Source organism: Pleurodeles waltl, chromosome 3_1 (genome assembly GCF_031143425.1).
Source record: "Pleurodeles waltl isolate 20211129_DDA chromosome 3_1, aPleWal1.hap1.20221129, whole genome shotgun sequence".
In the NCBI taxonomy this organism is placed as follows: Eukaryota; Metazoa; Chordata; class Amphibia; order Caudata; family Salamandridae; genus Pleurodeles; species Pleurodeles waltl.
Window position 1 is genome coordinate 112,813,815 of NC_090440.1, and position 26,267 is coordinate 112,840,081.

Below are 26,267 nucleotides of genomic sequence, written 5' to 3' on the forward strand. Positions count from 1 at the left end.
CTTGTAAATCTGGGAATGCATCAGATTCCATTCACCCACAGCAACACCCATGGAACACCACTTTCACACAGGTATGCGTGAAAGGAGACCATATTTACAAAGCCATGCAAGGTGGCTTTGTGTTGCCTTGTAAATATGAGCCGGCACACTGCACCATCAGAGCATAAATAAAATGAAGCTGCTGTAATGCAATGTGCCACTAGGACCTTGTAAATGAGGCCCTATACGCCTTAAAATACAGGGTCGTGACAAGCCATGCAGGAAGGCATCGTGTAGTTTGAAAAATATGCCCCTGCTGTGTGCGCCACATGACCCTCACAAAAATTGATGTTCCGTCGGGACTGAGCGACTTGTGAATAAGCCCCTGAGTGTAGGAGGACAGATGTCAACCTTTTAATGCATTTGAAGGGCCCACTCATGTTGTGTGATGCCCCATACTCTATGGTGGATAGATCAATATTACTATCCCCTGTCAGCTTCGCAAATTGGGATTGTCTGCACAGCATAGGCATGGCCCGTGTCAATACCCAATACATCTTCAGATACTGCTGGCCATGATAGTCTCCAAAATGTATCTCAAACAGGATCATACTTTGGACTGCCATAGCTATTGTCATATGAGATGTTGGGTATGCATGCACACAGATATCAAAAGGGAGTGCTGGTCTCCAGCAAGGTCACATTAATATCAGACATGTATAGACAGACAATAGGCTGTGTATTGGGACACAAGCTGTTATATTGGGAGTATGTAAAGAGTCGTGGCACGGTCCACCATGGACTTACACGAGTTGATATAGGAGATGTTTTATTTATCTCTGTGTGATGTGAGTGAGCTATCCACCCTCCATTCTTACATATAATACCTGGCAAATGTTAAGTCTTTGTAGTAATGTGTCAAGATATGTATCCCTTCCATAACAGTCACCCAATGTTGTCACACAATACATTTAATTTGCAGGTCTTGCTCGTCTTACTATGGATAATGCCAATTGAATCAAGGGTATTGCAGGATGCAGAAGGGACACTGATGATCAGTAAAAAATGAAGTATGTACAATGCCGTGGTCAAAAAACAGCATTGTTCCTAAGCATACTAAATGCTGACACGGTCATGCCTAGATGTTCTAAAATGGTGCATTTATATTCATCAACATTTTCTCAGCGAAGGCACTTTGAACATAGATTAGGAGACAATAGATATTAGGCAGATGTATGATCACTTTGACCTTCAAGATATATTTGGGATACCGGAAGGGCACCATTTGATCTTTAAGGAAAGGATTATCGTATCATATTAATGCACATTTTCCAACATACCCTTTGCATGACAGTCTTTCTTCCTTATTAAACAGACAACATGACCCCAGAGCAGAAAAGACAGCACCAGATCTGGGAGGAGAGATACAGACACATCTGCAAAGTACACAAGGCCTATTGTGCAATGGCCAAAAGATTCGACCATGAGAAGGCATCTAGGAAATGGAGCGCATTCTCACAGGGAGCACCGAATATTGAGAGGCCTATCACCAACAAGGCTGGAGAAGCAGACCAGGGTGGGTCTGCAGGAGTGAGCTCAAGCACTTCAGCAGGAAGCTACACAGGACCACGTTTTCCAACCTCCCCCACCAGGACTCACAGCAATCTTTGAGCAGGACATGCGGAAGAAGATTTCAGACTTAAAATTCAGAGTTGCAGGCCTAGAACAGAAAAAATTGACAATATACCTCTATCTGCTCAATAGGATAAAGCAGTCTGTGCAGAAACCATAGGAGCCAAGAAGAGGCACATGGACCCTTTCTTCCCTTCCCCTTGTACATAGTTATTTTAGTTTAGATTTTTTTATGTAGCTTAATTTAGGTTAGTTAGTGTAGTATAGGATAGGTTTAGTAGTTTGTATTTTTAGTGGGAGTGTGTAAAATACATGTTATATATATATATATATATATATATATATATATATATATATACGTTTGGACCTAAATGTATAGTAGTTGATGTATAGATGTAGTTTCTGTTGTCTTTGTCTGAAGACGTGTTTTAAGGAAATGGGGGTTGATATTTAGCATGTGGTATTAAATGTATAGTATAATGTAGGTTAAGTTAAGGTAGTTGTAGTTAGTATGTAGTATAAGGTAGAGTAGGTTAGGATATTTAGTTAGATAATGTTAGTTACAAATATTTAAGGTTTTATGAAACTTTGCTGTTTGCTACATACAAGTCTCCATCATGATTTACTGTGTAGGGGTTACCATGTCTGCTCAGGTAATGTCAGGTACATGTCTTTGTCTTTGGTAGGAGCGTATGCCAACATGTGTAACTAGGTGATTTCCCCATGGAAAAATAACTGTCAGGTTGGCCATGGAATCATTTGAGCTATCTATAAACATCTTTGAGCAGTGTACATGACAATCTGGATGTGAATAGATACACAACCAAACACAGGTATTCACATACAGTTGCTCTGTGTAGGTAAGGCATGGGACATGTGTTGGTGGGAAGTTATTGTCATTGCATTCTCAATAATCCAAGGATTTTAAACTCACATACTGATGCCTACCCCTTACACACTCACACATCATTTGCTTGTCACAGCAATGTTGTTTGGCCTCTACTACCCATGGTTAAACCAGCCACATGTGGTGTGATCTAATCAGCTTTAACAATGACTGCATGATACCTATTGCACTTCACGCTTGAGAGCTTCGGTAACTGATTGCTAGTCAACATACATATCATGTAACCAAATATGTTTCACTCTGTCTCTGTGGTTTTTATCTCAGTCTCCAATCCAGACATGTCTCTTTGGCAAGTAGTCATTTTACTTGCTTCACACAATGCAACATGATCAAATTAGTCCTGCTTCAGACACACGCACAACACATAGGCTGTATTTGTGTTTTAATTACATGTTCAGAAGAACAGTTTATAGGACAACAACTCCAACAGATGTTTCGAGCTAGTGGATATCCAGATAGAGTCCATGGGGGTAACATGTCATGGGACATGTGTAAGAGAGGAGTGCTTCAGTGAGGAGGAGGACCATATTGCCATTAGGGTAGATTGGCCACAATAACTGTCCACAAATGTGTAAGGTCAACAAAAGTGGATGACATTGAGGACAGTGCCAGTTGATTTGATAATGACATATTCTTAAACACAGAGCAAAAGAGAAAATGGTATGTGCTACAGAGAAATGCTGCCGGGCACGTTTGAATCTTCTTTCTCTGATGTGTGCAGTGTCTCTCCTGAGAGGGATGTTGTATGTGTCAGAGTAGAGGGAGGCGCACACACATCAGGGGCTAAAGATGTGGATCCTGTGCCCACAGCAATTTTTATCTGGCAACACATAAGGCAGCACAGCAGCAATGTCACAGTACCAGGCACCCATGTTGGAAATGAAGGAGTCCTGCTTCTGCTTCATGGACTCCAAGGTGATTTTGATTGCCACAAGATGGCTGGGAACCTCACTGGTGCCACTTTGGCAGGGCATTTGCTCATGTCTCTGCCTCATGACACCAGTGATGTCAGCCAGGGACTATGGTAGGCCATGGAGGATAGAGTAGGTACCACTTATGGTGGAAAAGTTGTCCATATTGAGACTGAGGCACCTAGGGCGACCACCATGGTCTCCATCCCTGCCCGTACCTGATCTGCCACATCCTATTGCAGTCTGTTGACCGGTGATGGTGTTTGTATGATGCCCAGGATTTGCTGGAGGGTGTTCGGGTTTCTGGTTTGCAGCTCGTCATCCACCTCATCAGTGAAATCCAGTACAGTCTACAGGCATGGGTTCATCCTCTGCAAAGAGATGAGGAAATATTAATGGTGATCTCTGTTAGATGTTGACAAGAATAAATAAGTTGACATTTAAAGTTTCAGATGTGGCACTTTCAGTTCAACAGTGATGTGTAGTACACCTGTTAGGCATAGGTCTTGATGCAAAACTTCTCTGTATGTCCATTACAGATGGCAGTCTCTCTGCATTCTTCTTTCAATCACTGTGTGCCTAGCCTGAGTGGAAGGAGCTTGTCCTCATGGGTAGATTACAAACACTGACATTCACCGCATTACATCATGATCAGAGATAGTTATCTGCAGATGGTCACACAACATGTGACTCAGACCAAGCCATTGTATGTGTACATGTCGCCTCTGGTTACCCACTTTTGGGTCCCGGGACTCAAGTTAGTGTCACACAGTAATGCTACCCAGATCATGCATTTATTCTCACAAGTCTACACCATGCTACATGGTGCTTTGTTATTGAAAGCTATGGGTCAGGCATAACCCCACATAGTAATAGTGCTGGAAATAGTGCCATATATCCAAATGATTCCCACATCACTATGCCCCTCCTCAATTCAGCCTGGGTGCTCCCATGACTCCTGCATTTGTGTTGGCTAAGTGGTTCTTGGTATCCCTGTTTGACATCCTTCAGCTTATACTTTTGGCACCTTGAGACAATGCTGCATCAGGCTCACTCCTGGCACTTGCTTCATCTTCCCCCAGGTCCACATGACATGTAGGTTGTAGCACCCCCAATGGCCTGCTGTTGGAAAATGGGTTATTGGTAAGGGCAGGTAAGTACCTACACTTAGCAATAGGCCACTACCCTCCACTTAGGTCCAGTTAGGTCTCAGTAAATTAAACCTAGCTCAACCCTTGGCAGCTTGGCAATGAGCAACAAGGCTTAACTTAGGAGACAAAGCATAAAGCATTCAAATATCACAAAACAGTAATTCAATAAAACACAGGAAACAGTTTAAAAATCCCAAATCAATTTATAACAATAGGAAATATTTTTAGCTTTAAAATGACACAAAACAAATAAAAACGAATAAGGGGAACCGGAGATATGAATTTTGAAAGAATTAATGCTTTCTAGCGCATAGCGCATAGAAACAAAAAGCGCCAATCTGGTCATCTGGTCGCACCTCGACCGGGGCAAAGTCAAAGTTTAAGGCCGACCGCGATGGAGCCCAGCTCGACTACAGCGCGCGGGAGGCCTCGGTCAAAAGTTTACCTTAGGACTTAGGCGTTTTTCTTGAGATTTTCTTCAGCGGGACGAACCTTCCAATCCAATCCGACTTCCTGGAACTCTTACCTAGATATACGCAGCGGGAGCCCTCAGTGGAGATTTTTACCTTCGGACTTGTTTTTTCGATGTGAAACTCCTTCGACCAGGGCAAATCTGAATCTTAATCCTACTTCCTTGAAGCCTTCTTTGGATACACTGCCTGGGATGTCGCGCTCAACTCCCTACATTCGGACTCAGTCACTTTTTTTGAGATTTTCTTCAGCAGGACGAACCTGCAAGTCAGGTCGGGTCGCAGTTGATGCAAGCTGGCTAGAGTTGCAGCGGTGGGGCAGTCCCTCTATGGAGCTTTTTTCCAAAAGTTCTCCAAACTACTCCAAACTTCTGGATCGTCTTCCAGATGTTCTTTTAAGGTTCTTGTGAGGCCCACAGTTCACCCGAAGGTTCCAGAAGCTTTGAGATGCTCCTTGAGGGTGCGGACTACAACTCCCAGAATGCACCTGCCGCAAACTCCTTTTTGGCCACTGGACAGTGGTCAGATAGTTGGTTTCTTCAGGAGTTGGAGCAGGGGACTCTGGTTAGAACTTTTCACCTGTAGCAAACAGGGAGTCTCTCCTTGAACTAGTTGAAGCCTGGCAAAGTCCTTCTTGTGGTGAAGCCCAAGTGTGCAGTTGGTGCAGTCCTTCAGAGTGCAGTGTCCAGGGGCAGGCCAGGCATCCAGCAGGGCAATCCTTCTTCTTCTGTAGTTCTTCCTTTTTGGAATCTGATAGGGATCTGAGGTGTGGGTGCAGGTTTGCTAGTTTTATCCTTGCTCCTGGGTGAAAAACAGGGGGATCCTCGTTCTCCAAACAGGGGAAGGGTCCTTCCCCCCTGTGATGACCACTTCCTGGGAAGTGTGGCAAAAATCAATTCCAAGAAGCAACACTCCTCAAAAATCCATCATGGCTAAAAATCCTAAACACACATGTTAGAAATGGGGTTTTTGGTTGGCAGTCAGGTTGCCCTCTGTCCAAGCAAGAACCCTCACTCTCGTCAGGGTAAGTCACACACAATCCAAAATCAGCCTGTGCTCACCCTCCGGTAGCTTGGCACGAGCAGTCAGGCTTAACTTAGAAGGCAATGTGTAAAGCATTTGTGCAATAAATCATACAACACCATAGCATAACACCACAAAAAAACACCACACAGTGTTTAGAAAGATATATAATATTTATCTGGGTATCTTCAGGTCAAAACGATCAAAGTTGCAATATGAATTTGTAAAAATATCGCTGAAAAGTGATATAAAGTGTCTTAAGTCTTTAGAAAGTAAACAAAGTCTCTTTCAAACACAAAGTACCTGGTTTCTGGTGGGAAATCTCCTCAGAGGGCCACAAAGGAAGAGGTACGTGGAAAAAGGGTGTGTGCGTCGATTTCTCCCCAGCACACACGGACTTGCGTCGTTATTTTCCACGCGGGGAAGTCGTGCGTCATTTTCCGGCGCGCGGACAGTCTCTTTCTGTGGGTCGCGGGGATTACCAGATGTCCCAGGTCTGTGCGTGGATTTTCCTGCTTGTTTTCCGGCTGCGCGTCGTTCTGCGGGGCTGCGCGTCGAAGTTTCGATCTCACGGCAGGCATCGCGCCGATTTCTCCTGCGGAGTCGGCGGCGTTGTCCTTGCGAGGCCGTGCGTCAAAGTTTTGATCTCACGGCAGGCGTCGCGTCGATTTCTCCTGCGGAGTCGGGCGGCGTTGTCCTTGCGAGGCCATGCGTCAAAGTTTTGATCTCACGGCAGGCGTCGCGTCGATTTCTCCTGGGAAGTCGGGCGGCGTTGTCCTTGCGAGGCCGTGCGTCAAAGTTTCGATCTCACGGCAGGCGTCGCGTAGATTTCTCCCGGGAAGTCGGGCGGCGTTGTCCTTGCGAGGCCGTGCGTCAAAGTTTTGGTCGTCCCGAAGGCGTCGCGTTGATCAGCGTCGGTGTGCGGCGTTTTTCTTGCCGCGGACCAAGCTGTGCGTCGAAAAGTTTGGCGCACGGAGCGTCCAAGAGGAAGAGAGAAGTCTTTTTGGTCCTGAGACTTCAGGGAACAGGAGGCAAGCTCTATCCAAGCCCTTGGAGAGCACTTTTACAGCCAGGCAAGAGTTCAGCAAGGCAGCAGGCCAACAGCAAGGCAGCAGTCCTTTGTAGAAAAGCAGACAGGTGAGTCCTTTGAGCAGCCAGGCAGTTCTTCTTGGCAGGATGTAGTTTCTGGTTCAGGTTTTTTCTCCAGCAAGTGTCTGATGAGGTAGGGCAGAGGCCCTGTTTTATACTAAGTTGTGCCTTTGAAGTGGGGGTGACTTCAAAGAGTGTCTAAGAAATGCACCAAGCCCCCTTTCAGTTCAATCCTGTCTGCCAGAGTCCCAGTAGAGGGTGTGGCAGTCCTTTGTGTGAGGGCAGGCCCTCCACCCTCCCAGCCCAGGAAGACCCATTCAAAATGCAGATGTATGCAAGTGAGGCTGAGTACCCTGTGTTTGGGGTGTGTCTGAGTGAATGCACAAGGAGCTGTCAACTAAACCTAGCCAGACGTGGATTGAAGGGCACAACAAGATTTTAGTGCAAAGAAATGCTCACTTTCTAAAAGTGGCATTTCTAGAATAGTAATATTAAATCCGACTTCACCAGTCAGCAGGACTTTATATTACCATTCTGGCCATACTAAATATGACCTTCCTGCTCCTTTCAGATCAGCAGCTGCCACTTCAACAGTGTATGAGGGCAGCCCCAATGTTAGCCTATGAAGGGAGCAGGCCTCACAGTAGTGTAAAAACGAATTTAGGAGTTTTACACTAACAGGACATATAACTACACAGGTACATGTCCTGCCTTTTACCTACACAGCACCCTGCTCTAGGGGTTACCTAGGGCACACATTAGGGATGACTTATATGTAGAAAAAGGGGAGTTCTAGGCTTGGCAAGTACTTTTAAATGGCAAGTCGAAATGGCAGTGAAACTGCACACACAGGCCTTGCAATGGCAGGCCTGAGACAAGGTTAAGAGGCTACTGAGGTGGGTGGCACAACCAGTGCTGCAGGCCCACTAGTAGCATTTAATCTACCTGCCCTAGGCACATGTAGTGCACTCTACCAGGGACTTACAAGTACATTAAATAGTCAATCATGGATAAACCAATCAGTAGTACAATTTACACAGAGAGCATATGCACTTTAGCACTGGTTAGCAGTGGTAAAGTGCCCAGAGGTCAAAAGCCAACAACAACAGGTCAGAAAAAATAGGAGGAAGGAGGCAAAAAGTTTGTGGATGTCCCTGTCAAAAAGCCAGGTCCAACAACACCCCTCTCCTGCCCTCTCCTAATCTAATCAAGGGGGCACCTAATTGTCTGGGTTTGCAGGGTGTGAGGGTGTTGCTGGGTTGCTCCAAATGTCCTTCCCTGTCTTTGAAGACCAAATGGCAGCCCTTCCTGCTTCCCCATCTGCTGAGGGGAAATATCCTCCCACAGGCACATCTCTTTGTGTTGAGCCAGGCCACTTCACACCTCATCAAGGCACCCTGACCAGGCTGCCAGAGACTGGCCAATCAGAGCAGAGCAGCAAAAACACTGCAGAGCTGAAGTTGACAACTTTCAGGTAAAGTTTAAAACCCTTTACTTGAACAAGTTATATTAAATCCAACACCTGGAAGTTGTGGGATTTATTATAACAAGTAATTTGATACCAAACCTGTGGTATCTGTTACTTAAGGGGAGTTTTAAAATTAAAATGAAGTCTTCCCATTCTAGCCTATGGAGGCCATTCACTACAATGAGGCAAAATGTATTTGGCTGTTTTACCTCACTAGGGCTTATAAAACTATTTTTATAAGGTCCCTGATTATAGTTATGTGGCACCCAGCCCTATGGGCACATTAGGTACACCTTAGGGGTGACTTATATGTAAAAAATAAGGTAGTTTAAGACTTTGGAACTACTTTTAATTCCATAGTCGAATTTGCATGTAACTTTAATTTAAATGTAGCCAGCAAGGCAGACTTGCCTTCAAAATGGCACTGTGCACCTCAGCAGTGCACTATGCTAGGGTCCCACAACCTGCATGCCCTACCATATACTAGGACTTATAGGTAGGTTGACTTAGCCAATTATAATTAGCCTAATTTGCATACTAATTTTACACAGAGCACAGGCCCTGGGACTGGTTAGCAGTATCGTGGGCACCATCAGAGTCAGGAAAACACCAGCAAAAAGTGCAAAATGGGGGCAAAATGTTAGGGGGCCTCTGCAATCAGCCCTGTTCTCTCACAATTCTGTCACCCCTCCCCAGGGAAGCAAGTGTGGAACAGTCAGACCCAGCAGTACATGTGTATTTGTGAGGCTCTGTTGCAGTAAACATATCCATTCTAACACCCCCAGTATGCACAGTCTACCTATTCGGACCAAATGGCAGTTTTACATGCACAATCAGCACCTACAATGCACAACACTAGCAGTGGCCCACCAAGCCCACACATCATCATTAGTTTGTAAACAAATTGTCCTCTGGTGTGCATCTTTTGTATTCCCACCCACACCCAGTCTGACTTATTTGATGAGAGGAGTTCATGTGTTTCCTTCCGTGGCAGCTAAAACCTTTGTGCTATCACCCTTCCATTCTGAGGATTTACAATCTAGATCAGTGTGCATGAGCCCAAGTGAGCCCGAGTAGCTACCTGGTGCAAGGTGACCTGCATTTTCACAGTCAGGAGGTGTAGGGTAGGAGTGTGCATGCACATTGTATTGTTCCAGTCCATGTATTTTGCTTTGTGTTCTGGGAGTTGTAGTTGTGGTGAGTAATGTTGTCCATTCCACTGCAAGTGCCAGAATTTAAAAAAAGGTAAACGTGGACTAATGCTGAAGTTCACACATTGAAGGGAGTAAGGTGTCAGAGCTAAGCTGAGCTGTGCAAATTGTAACTGGTCAGTGCAAACTATATTTATTTGATGTTTAACCATAGATGAGTCAGCATACTGCCCTTTAGCCTGCAGACAGTGAGTAGGAGCGCAGGGACATAGCTGCCTGCGCTTTACAACATTACCTAGTTGCTACATTGCCCCTTGTTACAACTTACCATGTGCATCTTTTTGTTCATTATAGGCCTCAGTGTCCTGTCCCGGGACTCCTGTCACCATCTCCTCAAGAATGACAGCTGTCTCCATCTCCTCCAACTCATCCAGCTGCTCATGGGGTGCCGGACTACCACTTCCGGTCTGCAATGCTGCCTTGCAGTTGTTGGCCAGTTTCTCCTTTGTCCTCCGCTTGTATTCATGCCAGCACTTCTTAAAATAATTTAATGTCCTCGTGACTTTTGTCACACTGTTGACTTTGTCCCTAATGGACTGCCATATGGCCTCTTTCTTCCCTAATGGTAATCTTGAGGTGACAAATAACTGGTGATGGGCCCTGTCACCTCGGTGATCAGATGTTATTCTCCTCCTCACTAAACTTGCACTTCCTCTTCCCCTGAGAGTCTGTCTGGACACCCCAGGTGGTACTGGTGTAGCTAGAGTTGGTCTCTTCTATCCTCCATGGCTGCTTCTGGAGTGCGTCTTTTTTTGGTACCAATGTTGTGTTTTTCTTAACTGTTTTGATGCTTTTGGCACTCAAAAATGACCGTAGAATGGCTTGCATTTCTTAACGTGCCGCTTTCCAGCCTAGCATCACTTTTACAGCAGTGACATCAGTTTTCCTTCTGACAGGGTGCACAGGTTAGCATCATTGCAGCAGCGGTGTGTCATTTCATGTAAATGAGGCCCTAATTGTCCCTTCAACCAGAAGGTCATAGGTATGTAGTGGAATATCAGTTATGTAAATTGGCTATCAGGGCAAAAAGTTAAAGTTAAAAGACTTGTCACCTTCTTTCTATCGTTGTACATTTTTTTTTATTGCAATGATTAATTTCTTTGAGAAATCCATGAGCAAGCTACATGAATTACCCAATGCGAATTTGCAATGTTGTCTATTTTTCACAGTTGTTTAGCTTTCCTGGGTCACCCATGGGTTTCATATGTGATTCCACCCAGGAACTGTAACAATGCAGAAACCATTGGAATGGGAAAAAGTCACTACTACTTGCAAACACTGTGTTAACAAAAAATATATTTTCAACTCTACTTCTTGAAAATTTAGAATTCTGGGCCATATGTACAAAAATGTTTTTAGAAAGTGGCTGTTTGTGGTTGCAAAAAAGCATTTTAAAATTTTTAAATTTACAAAAAACAAATTGTGATTCAATAAGTTGTTACCAAATCACAACTTGTGTTTGCTACCAAATACCTATTTGGTATTTATTAATGTTTGCAACTGAATTCCACACAAAAAACATCTTTTACCAACTACAAACTTGTAGTGGTAACCCATTTGCAAATGGGAAATGGTCCTTTGGGGCGCCCTCTTCCCCTTTGAGAATGCTAAGCTAAATATAGTTTTAAGCACAGGCAGTGGCCAAACAGACCACTGCCTACTCTCAAAAATTGAAAATTAAGCATTACATTTTCTTTTCGAGCATGTATCTTTAAGGAAAATGTGCTGCATTTAAAACAAAAGAGGATTGCTCTATTAAAAAACAGTCAAAGACATAGGGGTCTGCCGACCCCAATAGGTCACCTCTCCTGTGCTGACTGAGATTCCCAGTGAGTCGCAAATTGCAAACTACCTTATTAATATGCATTAAGTAGGGCAATTTGCTATCCAAGAGGAATTGCTATTTTAAAATAAACAGTTTCAAACATTAGGAATAGTGATTTCTTAACTGTGATTAGGAAATCGCTATTTCTAGTGTTAGTAGATATGCCCCCATGTCTTGTAAAGTATTACTTGTGAGAGAGAGAGCATCCTGGAGTCTGAAATATTCTCTTAACCTGTGGCAACCAGTGACCCTTAACAGAGGAGGGTCATCGAGCCGAGTGCCAGTCCAGAGTCAAGCACAGTAAAAAAATCACAATGCCTTTAGGCTAACATCCCAAAGCTCTCGGTCATGGCTAGGTAACAGGTTTTACAACAGGCTGTGATTGAGAGCTCTATAATTAAGGCTGAAGGCAGTGTGAGTTTTTCACAGTGCCTGTCAATTGGCCAAAAGGGAACAATAACAAAAACAAATCTACTTACCCACTCTCCTCGTTTTGCAGTCAGTGCAATGGCACCTCATGGAGCCTCAGCCAGCTCACCTCTCCAAATCCAAATGCTGCTTTCATGCTGCAAATGAACAGCATGAGAGCAGCACCAAGATTGTCTGGTGCAGGCAGCCACAATGCTCCAGCAGGCACAGAGGGCCTGTGCCTGCTCACCACCAAGCTTTCTAAGAAAGCTAGGGTGAGAGGTTTACACTCCACATGGGAGGCTGTCCGGCTCTAGACAGCTGGCCAAACTGACATTAGCAGTGTAAACGGATGAAGTGAACACCACTCCCCTGCTGCTAGTCAGCAGCAATGCCCCACCCCCAAAACACACTGCTCCAGCTGGGAGCAGTGAAAAATAAAATAGTAATTAATTTTACTACCTCTTTCTTTTTCACATTTGCTGCTCTGGCAGCAAGGGTGTGATGCACCTCTGCCCTAATGGGGGGAGCACCGCTGCTCTTAACAGCAACAAACTAGTGAAATATGTGAATACTTACAAAAAGCTAGGAATCTGTACTGACACCATTAAAGTCCAGTATTACTGAGACCTTAAAATTGCAGTGTTAACATTCTGGTTACACCGGTTCAAATTATGACTGTGCAGTTGGAAGTGGAGAGGATGTGCCTTCTGTCATTAACAGATTTATCTCTTGAATCATGGCATGCAATGGCAGTGCTCGTCTTAGAATGTAATGAATTTACAATTCTTATATCATCTAGCAATGGTTGACAATGGCAGATCGTGGTGATGTATGATGCAGCTGAGTTTCTGAGACCAGACAGCATAAGGTTTGTGTCGTATGCTGGCACAATATGAGATGAGACTCAAAAGGAAGCTGAAGTTTGTAAAGTTTATTTGTAACATGAAAGGGGCCCACGATGGCTGCATCCTCTCTCTGTGACTCCAGTCTGTAACTGACAAAGTCGCAGATGGAGAACGAACGGGGAGTGATAGAGACCATTAAAAGTAAACACCCACATGAAAACATTATGAAGTAAATTGGGTGTACACACACATTAGGAAACAGCTGTACATGAATACCTATAATAGATTAACTATCCTACCACTACATCATCTTTCCTATTACACAAAAATTGAAAACAATTCAATACACATAAAAGTCTACAAACTTTGATGACATAGCTGAATCGTAGGAATACGTTCTATTAGTATTAAGAGGTATCACCATGTCGTCTAGTTCAGCATTACTACAATCAACACGTTCAATGGATTCGCTTGTTTTACTTCCTTCATTGCAATCAGAAGCGGAGCTTAGATCAGATTTTTCATATAGAGTGATAACAGGAGGTCTGTTTCTATCTGATGAATCAACCTCATCAACTGATTCTTTGACACATCCGATATGAACCAGTCTTTTGAGTCCTCTTTGACTTTTTGTGCAATTATTTTCCTACCATGCTCAGGGGTAACCTTTACAAGTGCCCTCTTGCTCCACCAAACTTTGCCTCTGATTAGAACTGATCCTTTAGAAAAGTGGCAATCTGGACAGGTCCAGAGAATTTAGATTCTCATTTTTCACTCTGGCTGGTCGTTTGATCAAAACCCAGTCACCAGCTTTGAGAAATACATTTCTAACATAAGTCATTCTGTCATAGTATGCTTTATGTTTGGATTGAATCGCAGTTACTCTTTCTTTGACCATAATATTCATTTTGCATTGACAGCTTTCCTCTTTTGGAATATTGTATTTAATCCAATGAGGACACAAGTCAGATCTTGGTTGTCTTTTGTGTAATAAACAAAAAGGAGATATATGCGAGTTGTGGAGTGTGGTGTGAGATGATATGCCCAAATCGATTTTTTAAAGAAATTCTTCTTTTGGGCTCTTATTTGCTAAGGCTGATTGCATTCCTTCTTTAAGGAATCTATTTATCCTCTCTACCAGGCCAATTGAAGTAGGGAAATACAATGCTACTTTCAAATGACTGATGAGTAAAGTTTGAATAAATTCCTTCATCTATGTGAAAGTAAAGTGTGTACCATTGTTGGTACCCAACTCTTTTGGAGGTCCTTCAATACTAAACACTTTCTTTAAATATGTTATCACTGTGGTGGTAGTAGTTGCAGGAACACATTTGAAATATACCCATTTAGAAAAATAGTTCAATAAAACTAGTAAAGATTTTTTATCTGAAGGTAATATTTTGAAAGGTCCCGCAAAATCCAATGCAACCTTTGTCCATACGTCATCAGGAAGCAGAACTGTATGTAAAGGAGTATTATGTGTGGTCCAATGCTTTTCTAACAGTAAACGTGTTACATTTTGAAATCCAAGTAGCAACTTGAGTGTTTAGTGAAGGCCACCAAAAGTATTGTTTGAGATTTTTACAAGTAGCCCCCACTCCTAGATGGCCAGCTTCAATGACTTTGGATCTAAGTGAGAGCATTGTGTAGTAAAATGTCACCTACGATAGACAATTCGCTCTCAACTTGTAAGAAATGTTTGAGGGGAGCAGCCAAAGACCTTTCCTTAGTACAGCCTTTTTTGATTAACTCCATGACCATTGCTAAAATATTGTCATCTTTCAAAGCATTCATCCAATCCAGAAGGGCACAAAATGTTTCCCAGGTGGCTACAACAGATTCAACATCATCATTCAATTCATTCTATTACATATTCTCTATTGGAATTCTAGATATAATCTAGAATTCAGCACTGGAGAACTTGTCTCCAGGGATGTAGTTTACTCCTATAGGTGGGACAGCAGCCTTACTAGTCTTGCTGAATCTTTTCTTGATCCTTTGCCATTAAGCAGGTGTATCAGGGGCTTGTGGTCAGTAAGAAGGTCAAATTGCTTACCCCGAAGGAACGCTTTAAATTTGTATGTTGCCCATGTGGAAGTCAAGGCTTCTTTCTCTAGAATACTGTAGTGTGACTCCGAGGGTCTCAAAGAACGAGAAGTGAATGCAATGGTATGTTCTTTGTTACCATAAAACTGTGATAATATTGCATCTATACCAACCTGACTTGCATCTACTCTGAGAATGCTCTTGATTTCAGGTTTGAATGAGGACAGTGGGGGGGGGGTGGAGGGCTAAACTTCAAGTCTTTTGATTTTCAAAAAAGCTTGGTCAGCATCATTATCCCATTTGAATTGCATCCCTTTTTGCAACAATTTGTGGATTGGTTGAACAACCAGTGCATAGACTTGAATAAACCTGGAATAGTACTCACTTAAACCAAGAAATTAACTTGAGGTGTCCTTATTTTGGGTGGAGTAGTGTCTTGTATAGACTGAATTAAGTACAATTTTGGCTTAATACCTGCCTTTGAAATGGTGACCTAAAGAATCTAACACTTGTTTCAGCAAGCAAAATGTTTTGGATTTGAGTGTGATTCCCAACTCCTTAAATACCTCTAGTACCTTGATGGGTATAGCATTTTTTTCAGTAACTGTCTTGGCAAATCTAAAAGCATCATCTTGATAAGCGTGGGGGCTTGGTATTTTGTCTTGAATGGTTTCCATGAATTTCTAAAACCCGCTTGCTGCAGACGCAAGACCGAAATGCAAATTTAGAAATGTGTATGCCCTAAAAAGAGTAACAAAAGTGGTGAGGTCTTGCAAATCAGCAGCAAGCGGAATTTGGTGGTAAGCTGAGCGTAAATCTAACAAAGAGAAAAACTTGGCCCCATTGATATTTGCTAATAAATCACTTATCTTTGGTAAAGGGTGGCAATCTATAACCACATTTTTATTTAGTGTGTGTAAGCCCACACATAGCCTAATGTTTACCCTCTTTATAGACAATTACAATAGGAATTACCCACTCAGAAGAGTCCGTATGTGTGATGATGCCTTCTTTCACTAGTTTGTGAAAGAGTGCTTTAGGTCCTGTTCTGATAGATAAAGGGATGGGCCCTCACTTTATGGGCAACAGGTATAGCATTTTTTAAGTATAATCCTGTGTACACATGTATCAATGGTTTCAATTTTATGATTGTTAGAAATAGGGTCTTTAGTTGGCAATCAGGTTACCCCCTGTCCAAGCAAGGACCCTCACTCTAGTCAGGGAAAAGGAGAATTACCCTCAGTTAACCCCCGCTCACCCCCTTGCTAGCTTGGCACAAGCAGGCAGTATTTGTACAAACACACACAGTAACTCAGTGAAAACACTACAAAATGACACGACACAGGTTTAGAAAAATAGGTAATATTTATGTAAACAAAACAAGACCAAAATGAAAAAAATCCACCATACACAAGACAAGTTATGAATTAGAAAGCAAAAAGAGTCTTAAATCCTTAGAAAACAGTGCTAACACTGTTAGTGTGAAAAAGTACCTGGGTTGCGTCAAAATATCACCGCATGGCTGAGTGTGCGTCGGAAAAGGCCAGCGATGTGTCGATTTCTCACTTGCGAGACAGTGCGTTGTTCCTCCTGCTGTCGGGTCGGCGTTTGTTGTTTTTTCTCTCCGCAGGAGTTCCATAACTAATGCCCTACTATGGACATCCTTTAGCCTATATCAAACCCTTCACAGTTAGCAACCCTCCTGTGAGTTATGAAGAGGACATGAGTTGAAAAGTGGGTACTATAAACTGTGTTTCCCTATGCAGATACGTTAGAGACATTACCCTGTACGGCACTGTTTTCAGACAGCCAAACTCTTATGAGGAATGTACCCCAGATTATTAAAAAGTATCTCCTATGAATAGTGTTCATTCCATACAAAACCAAAGAGAGACTATGCTCTGTAAACACCCAAGGCCTGAAGGAGCGAAATGTCATAATAACCACAGCGCTCACACGCTGCTAAAAGCGTTATAGATAGCTCATATTCAATGAGATATCAAGCACATGTACATGGGTAGAAACATAGTGCACACAGGTTTCTGTGTTATGTAGAAGTGCCACACCGCCAACATCATATTGACCACCTTAATGTCTGAATACTAAGATCTGTTGATATACATTTGCTTGATAAAATGTAGCATTCTATGGCTTTGGCTATTTCAATAACTTCTTGTAATGTTGGATCACAAAAACGTAGAACTCGTTCTTGAGTCTTCCCTGAGTTACAACCGAAAAGAAATTGATCTCTGATATATAGGTCTAATGAACTTCCAAAATCAGACTTTGCTGCCTCAATTCTAAGTATAGAAACAAATTCTTCCACTGAATCTTTTGGTGCTTCTTTAGTCTTGAAAATTTGAACCTTTCTAGTAAAACATTTGGCTGTTCAATAAATGTGTTTGTCAGTCTTGTAATTGACTTTAATATGCATTCCAGTCTTCAAAGTCAGTTGGATCTGAGGCAATTGGTAAAATATCAAATATTAGCATGCTCTCAGTTCCTAAATAGTTGTCTATCTTTTGGGAGAATTTCTTTCAGCATCGATTGCATCTATAACATTTTCAAATGATTTAAACCATATTTCCCAGGCAAGAGGCGGTTTCCCAGGATTTTGTAAAAACTGCTCAATTTGAACAAATTGCACTGGTTATGAACTGGACTGTCATTTAGAACTTACTTATGTCTACATTTTACAAGAAACATGCCTTGTTTCTATTGTCGTTATTTGTAGCTTTTTGCTCCAACTCATTTTCAGTTCCATTATAAATGACACACATAACGTAGATATTTCACAACTACTGCGTCAAATGTTTCAAAGGTCAAATCCAATATGGCTGCTGTGTGTGCATGACATTTTATGTTCATTGTTAATGTGCACCGCTATGCACGTATTTCTTTTGTGACATATATTATAACATCTCTCCAGGGCATGTAACTCTCTGCACTCGCATCGGAAAGAGACACAATTCTATTTCAGGACCGGAGGCTCCGATTATGCTTTCTCTCTCTTTACTGGCAACTCTCTGCACTCGCATCAGAAAGAGACACAACTCTACAGACACGCGCCAAGTGCTCAACCACAGTAACATTTCTCCTGAATCACCCTGGGTACACTCCCCTATCGAAAATAGGTGGCACCCTGAATCTGAGGCACAGCCTGATGCTAAGCAGCAGGGGTCATAAAAACATCAACCGTGACTGGCGAAATCCTGAGTTGAAGTGATTTTGGCTGAGAGCGCCTAGTTATAACCCTCATCGCGAAATAATGTTGTGTGCTGGTACAATATAAGATGAGACTCTGAAGAAAACTGAAATTCGTGAACTTTATTTGTAACATGGCAGGAGCCCACATTGGTTGCGTCCTCTCTTCACTGAGTTAGTCTATAACTGACAGTCGCAGATTAATTCCAACCTGAACCACTGCGGAGTGTGAGATCATTAAGAGTAATAACCCATATCAATACATTATTAAGTAAGTTGTGCTAGCGCAGAAGTATTAATAAAATTATTAAAGTGCCACTTACCGCCATGCTGACTGCCGCCAACATACTGTGGCGGTATACCGCTACGGGTATTATGACCCACACATAGAAACCTGCCACTATACAGACACACACATAAGTCCGCCAGCCCAAAAGTCAGTGATAAACTGGCGGTAGCAAAACCCACACCGTAATGCCAACAGAAATACGCCCACATTATCATGACCCACGAATCACCACAGCAGTCATTCAACCGTGGTAAACCATTGGCGGGACACCCCGCAGCGTTCAAAATACACAAACATTAACAAAACAACACCACATTGGACAATTCAAACTACACACACCTGACACACATACATACACCACACCCACACACCCACAACACTATAAAACACACACCCACACTACCCACAACCCTTTAATACCCAAAGAATTTGACAACTGAAAGAGAGACAAGCCAGGAGCACCCACTGAATCTGAGCCACAAAACACCATCACTCATACACCATCCATGTACCTCACAGCACACATCCTAACACATAACTCCACTCACCTTCACACACACCACTCACACTACACCCATGGCACCACCTACTTGCATGCCATCACAAACTCCTATGCCTAACCTCACCCCCATCACTCCACCACCTGACATATACCCTACCATCACAACCCACCCATCTCACCCATCCCAATACCAAGCCCTGGATGCAACACCAATTCATGGATCTCCATCACAGACCTGCATGGGCAACCATCACCACAGCATGCACACTAGTAACAATGACTTAGCCAAATCACAACTAACACAAGCCAAAGCTGCCTTGGTAATAACAACCATAGTAGGAAACACTCCTATGCACAAGATGTCACACGAAGAAACAATAACACTACAGAAGATGATAGAGCTCTTCATTCTCACCTAGACTAAGTCAGCATTCATGTCTATTCTAAATCAGGCCCTTAGTGTTTTTTTCCGGAGCTTGTTCTCTCATCATCGATGGAGGCTTCTCTTCAGGCCAGCTTGCGATGCAACGTCATTGGCTTAGCTCAGCTCAATGTCCCGGTAGATATCTGTATGGCTTGTTGATTGGAAAAAGCTCCTGAGCATCATCAAGATGATCCTGAAATTCAGGCCGGGTCGTGGTTCTATGTCGCCGGCTTGACTCTCGTCAATGAGTTTGTCACCTTATGGAGATTGTTTCCAAAGTTGCTCCTAACTTTGCCAAACGTTTAGGTCTTCTTCCAGAAGTCATTTTTGGAGTATTGCAGTGTTCACAAACCTGGTACAAGAGTCCGGACCTCCAACAATGTAACACTGTTACACTTACTTTTAGTAGTGTTTCCTGATACAGGAAAGTGGTCCACAGCACCAGCCAAGGGTTCAGAGGCTCTGGTTTGCCTCTTGGGGTCTGGGATTAGAACTCCCACAATGCACCTCTTTAACTTATAGAGCTGTTTACCAAAGTTGCTCCAAATATCCCATATGTCTCGATCTTCTTCTAGATATCCTTTTTGGGTCCTTGAATTGTCCATAACTTGATCAAAGGTTCAAGAAGCTCTAAGTTACAATTCCTAAAATGCTCCTGGTCCGAATCCTCAAATGGCCACTGGATGTTGGTCAGCTGGGCTCTTCTTGCAGGGCTTGTTGCAGGGGACTTTGGCCAGCTCCTTTGTACCTGTAACTTACAGGGAATCCACTCCTGTAGTTGCAGAAGCAAGGCAAAGTCATTTTTCTTGTTGAAGCCCAAAGTGTGCAGCTGGTGCAGTCTTTGTGAATGCAGTGTCCAGGTGCAGGCCAGGGGTCCAGCAGGGCAGTCCTTCTTCTCCAGTATCTTCTTCCAGCAGGGATCTGAGGTGTGATTGCAACTCTGCCAAATGTATCCTTGCTCCTGGGGTGAAAAGCAAGGGGGGCAACTGTCCAATCACAGGCAGGCCACTACCCACGTGGATAACCACTTTCTGGGAAGAGTGACAAAAATCAATCCCTTGGAGCAACTCTTCTTAAAAATCCAAAAAGGCAGACACTGAATTTTGGAGGTTAGGTCTAGTTGAGCCCACTCACCGGTGTGGCTAAAAATCCTTGACACACCCCTCTCCTGCCCTCTCCTAATCAAATCAAGAGGGCACCTGGCTGTCTGGGTTTGCAGGAAATTTTGGGGGGAGTGGTTCCGAGTTTCACCAAATGTCCTTCCCTCCTTTGAAGACCAGTTCGGCTGCTCTTCCCCATCCTGTTTTTTCCATCTGCTGACATGGATCTCCATGACAATGAGGCAAAATGTATTTGGCTGTTTTTCCTCACTAGGGCCTATAAAACTATTTTTATAAGGTCCCTGCTTATAGTTATGTGGCACCCAGCCCTATGGGCACATTAGGTACACCTTAGGGGTGACTTATATGTAGTTTAAGACTTTGGAACTACTTTTAATTCCAAAGTCGAATTTGCATGTAACTTTAATTTAAATGCAGCCAGCAAGGCAGACTTGCCTTCAAAATGGCACTGTGCACCTCAGCAGTGCACTATGCTAGGGTCCCACAACCTGCATGCCCTACCATATACAAGGACTTATAGGTAGGTTGACTTAGCCAATTATAATTAGCCTAATTTGCATACTAATTTTACACAGAGCACAGGCCCTGGGACTGGTTAGCAGTATCGTGGGCACCATCAGAGTCAGGAAAACACCAGCAAAAAGTGCAAAATGGGGGCAAAATGTTAGGGGGCCTCTGCAATCAGCCCTGTTCTCTCACAATTCTGTCACCCCTCCCCAGGGAAGCAAGTGTGGAACAGTCAGACCCAGCAGTACATGTGTATTTGTGAGGCTCTGTTGCAGTAAACATATCCATTCTAACACCCCCAGTATGCACAGTCTACCTATTCGGACCAAATGGCAGTTTTACATGCACAATCAGCACCTACAATGCACAACACTAGCAGTGGCCCACCAGGCCCACACATCATCATTAGTTTGTAAACAAATTGTCCTCTGTTGTGCATCTTTTGTATTCCCACCCACACCCAGTCTGACTTATTTGATGAGAGGAGTTCATGTGTTCATGTGTTTCCTTCCGTGGCAGCTAAAACCTTTGTGCTATCACCCTGCACGTCAGGTCAACTGGTTGCAACATAGTTTAATGCAGTGTACTATAGAAATGTCTCATGCCATGTCCCTATGTGTAGCTACTCCCATGGCCCACTCCTGACCTCCCCCCCATTTCAAATGAGTGGTTTCTCCTGCGAAACGCCCATTCCATTCTGAGGATTTACAATCTAGATCAGTGTGCATGAGCCCAAGTGAGCCCGAGTAGCTACCTGGTGCAAGGTGACCTGCATTTTCACAGTCAGGAGGTGTAAGGAGGTGTAAGGTAGGAGTGTGCATGCACATTGTATTGTTCCAGTCCATGTATTTTGCTTTGTGTTCTGGGAGTTGTAGTTGTGGTGAGTAATGTTGTCCATTCCACTGCAAGTGCCAGAATTTTTAAAAAGGTAAACGTGGACTAATGCTGAAGTTCACACATTGAAGGGAGTAAGGTGTCAGAGCTAAGCTGAGCTCTGCAAATTGTAACTGGTCAGTGCAAACTATATTTATTTGATGTTTAACCATAGATGAGCCAGCATACTGCCCTTTAGCCTGCAGACAGTGAGTAGGAGCGCTGGGACATAGCTGCCTGCGCTTTACAACATTACCTAGTTGCTCCATTGCCCCTTGTTACAACTTACCATGTGCATCTTTTTGTTCATTATAGGCCTCAGTGTCCTGTCCCGGGACTCCTGTCACCATCTCCTCAAGAATGACAGCTGTCTCCATCTCCTCCAACTCATCCAGCTGCTCATGGGGTGCCGGACTACCACTTCCGGTCTGCAATGCTGCCTTGCAGTTGTTGGCCAGTTTCTCCTTTGTACTCCGCTTGTATTCATGCCAGCACTTCTTAAAATAATTTAATGTCCTCGTGACTTTTGTCACACTGTTGACTTTGTCCCTAATGGACTGCCATATGGCCTCTTTCTTCCCTAATGGTAATCTTGAGGTGACAAATAACTGGTGATGGGCCCTGTCACCTTGGTGATCAGATGTTATTCTCCTCCTCACTAAACTTGCACTTCCTCTTCCCCTGAGAGTCTGTCTGGACACCCCAGGTGGTACTGGTGTAGCTAGAGTTGGTCTCTTCTATCCTCCATGGCTGCTTCTGGAGTGCGTCTTTTTTTGGTACCAATGTTGTGTTTTTCTTAACTGTTTTGATGTTTTTGGCACTCAAAAATGACCGTAGAATGGCTTGCATTTCTTAACGTGCCGCTTTCCAGCCTAGCATCACTTTTACAGCAGTGACATCAGTTTTCCTTCTGACAGGGTGCACAGGTTAGCATCATTGCAGCAGCGGTGTGTCATTTCATGTAAATGAGGCCCTAATTGTCCCTGCAACCAGAAGGTCATAGGTATGTAGTGGAATATCAGTTATGTAAATTGGCTATCAGGGCAAAAAGTTTAAGTTAAAAGACTTGTCAGCTTCTTTCTATCGTTGTACATTTTTTTTTATGGCAATGATTAATTTCTTTGAGAAATCCATGAGCAAGCTACATGAATTACCCAATGCGAATTTGCAATGTTGTCTATTTTTCACAGTTGTTTAGCTTTCCTGGTTCACCCATGGGTTTCATATGTGATTCCACCCAGGAACTGTAACAATGCAGAAACCATTAGAATGGGAAAAAGTCACTACTACTTGCAAACACTGTGGTAACAAAAAATATATTTTCAACTCTACTTCTTGAAAATTTAGAATTCTGGGCCATATGTACAAAAATGTTTTTAGAAAGTGGCTGTTTGTGGTTGCAAAAAAGCATTTTTAAATTTTTAAATTTACAAAAAACAAATTGTGATTCAATAAGTTGTTACCAAATCACAACTTGTGTTTGCTACCAAATACCTATTTGGTATTTATTAATGTTTGCAACTGAATTCCAGACAAAAAACATCTTTTACCAACTACAAACTTGTAGTGGTAACCCATTTGCAAATGGGAAATGGTCCTTTGGGGCACCCTCTTCCCCTTTGAGAATGCTAAGCTAAATATAGTTTTAAGCACAGGCAGTGGCCAAACAGACCACTGCCTACTCTCAAAAATTGAAAATTAAGCATTACATTTTCTTTTCTGACATGTATCTTTAAGGAAAATGTGCTGCATTTAAAACAAAAGAGGATTGCTCTATTAAAAACCAGTCAAAGACATAGGGGTCTGCCGACCCCAATAGGTCACCTCTCCTGTGCTGACTGAGATTCCCAGTGAGTCGCAAATTGCAAACTACCTTATTAATATGCATTAAGTAGGGCAATATGCTATCCAAGAGGAATTGCTATTTTAAAATAAACAGTTTCAAACATTAGGAATAGTGATTTCTTAATTGTGATTAGGAAATCGCTATTCCTAGTGTTAGTAGATATGCCCCCATGTCTTGTAAAGCATTACTGCTGAGAGAGAGAGCATCCTGGAGTCTGAAATATTCTCTTAACCTGTGGCAGCCAGTGACCCTTAACAGAGGAGGGTCATCGAGCCGAGTGCCAGTCCAGAGTCAAGCACAGTAAAAAAATCACAATGCCTTTAGGCTAACATCCCAAAGCTCTCGGTCATGGCTAGGTAACAGGTTTTACAACAGGCTGTGATTGAGAGCTCTATAATGAAGGCTGAAGGCAGTGTGAGTTTTTCACAGTGCCTGTCAATTGGCCAAAAGGGAACAATAACAAAAACAAATCTACTTACCCACTCTCCTCGTTTTGCAGTCAGTGCAATGGCACCTCATGGAGCCTCAGCCAGCTCACCTCTCCAAATCCCAATGCTGCTTTCATGCTGCAAATGAACAGCATGAGAGCAGCGCCAAGATTGTCTGGTGCAGGCAGCCACAATGCTCCAGCAGGCACAGAGGGCCTGTGCCTGCTCACCACCAAGCTTTCTAAGAAAGCTAGGGTGAGAGGTTTACACTCCACATGGGAGGCTGTCCGGCTCAAGACAGCTGGCCAAACTGACATTAGCAGTGTAAACGGATGAAGTGAACACCACTCCCCTGCTGCTAGCCAGCAGCAATGCCCCACCCCCAAAACACACTGCTCCAGCTGGGAGCAGTGAAAAATAAAATAGTAATTAATTTTACTACCGCTTTCTTTTTCACATTTGCTCCTCTGGCAGCAAGGGTGTGATGCACCTCTGCCCTAATGGGGGGAGCACCGCTGCTCTTAACAGCAACAAACTAGTGAAATATGTGAATACTTACAAAAAGCTAGGAATCTGTACTGACACCATTAAAGTCCAGTATTACTGAGACCTTAAAATTGCAGTGTTAACATTCTGGTTACACTGGTTCAAATTATGACTGTGCAGTTGGAAGTGGAGAGGATGTGCCTTCTGTCATTAACAGATTTATCTCTTGAATCATGGCATGCAATGGCAGTGCTCGTCTTAGAATGCAATGAATTTACAATTCTTATATCATCTAGCAATGGTTGACAATGGCAGATCGTGGTGATGTATGATGCAGCTGAGTTTCTGAGACCAGACAGCATAAGGTTTGTGTCGTATGCTGGCACAATATGAGATGAGACTCAAAAGGAAGCTGAAGTTTGTAAAGTTTATTTGTAACATGAAAGGGGCCCACGATGGCTGCATCCTCTCTCTGTGACTCCAGTCTGTAACTGACAAAGTCGCAGATGGAGAACGAACGGGGAGTGATAGAGACCATTAAAAGTAAACACCCACATGAAAACATTATGAAGTAAATTGGGTGTACACACACATTAGGAAACAGCTGTACATGAATACCTATAATAGATTAACTATCCTACCACTACATCATCTTTCCTATTACACAAAAATTGAAAACAATTCAATACACATAAAAGTCTACAAACTTTGATGACATAGCTGAATCGTAGGAATACGTTCTATTAGTATTAAGAGGTATCACCATGTCGTCTAGTTCAGCATTACTACAATCAACACGTTCAATGGATTCGCTTGTTTTACTTCCTTCATTGCAATCAGAAGCGGAGCTTAGATCAGATTTTTCATATAGAGTGATAACAGGAGGTCTGTTTCTATCTGATGAATCAACCTCATCAACTGATTCTTTGACACATCCGATATGAACCAGTCTTTTGAGTCCTTTTTGACTTTTTGTGCAATTATTTTCCTACCATGCTCAGGGGTAACCTTTACAAGTGCCCTCTTGCTCCACCAAACTTTGCCTCTGATTAGAACTGATCCTTTAGAAAAGTGGCAATCTGGACAGGTCCAGAGAATTTAGATTCTCATTTTTCACTCTGGCTGGTCGTTTGATCAAAACCCAGTCACCAGCTTTGAGAAATACATTTCTAACATAAGTCATTCTGTCATAGTATGCTTTATGTTTGGATTGAATCGCAGTTACTCTTTCTTTGACCATAATATTCATTTTGCATTGACAGTTTTCCTCTTTTGGAATAATGTATTTAATCCAATGAGGACACAAGTCAGATCTTGGTTGTCTTTTGCGTAATAAACAAAAAGGAGATATATGCGAGTTGTGGAGTGTGGTGTGAGATGATATGCCCAAATCGATTTTTTAAAGAAATTCTTCTTTTGGGCTCTTATTTGCTAAGGCTGATTGCATTCCTTCTTTAAGGAATCTATTTATCCTCTCTACCAGGCCAATTGAAGTAGGGAAATACAATGCTACTTTCAAATGACTGATGAGTAAAGTTTGAATAAATTCCTTCATCTATGTGAAAGTAAAGTGTGTACCATTGTTGGTACCCAACTCTTTTGGAGGTCCTTCAATACTA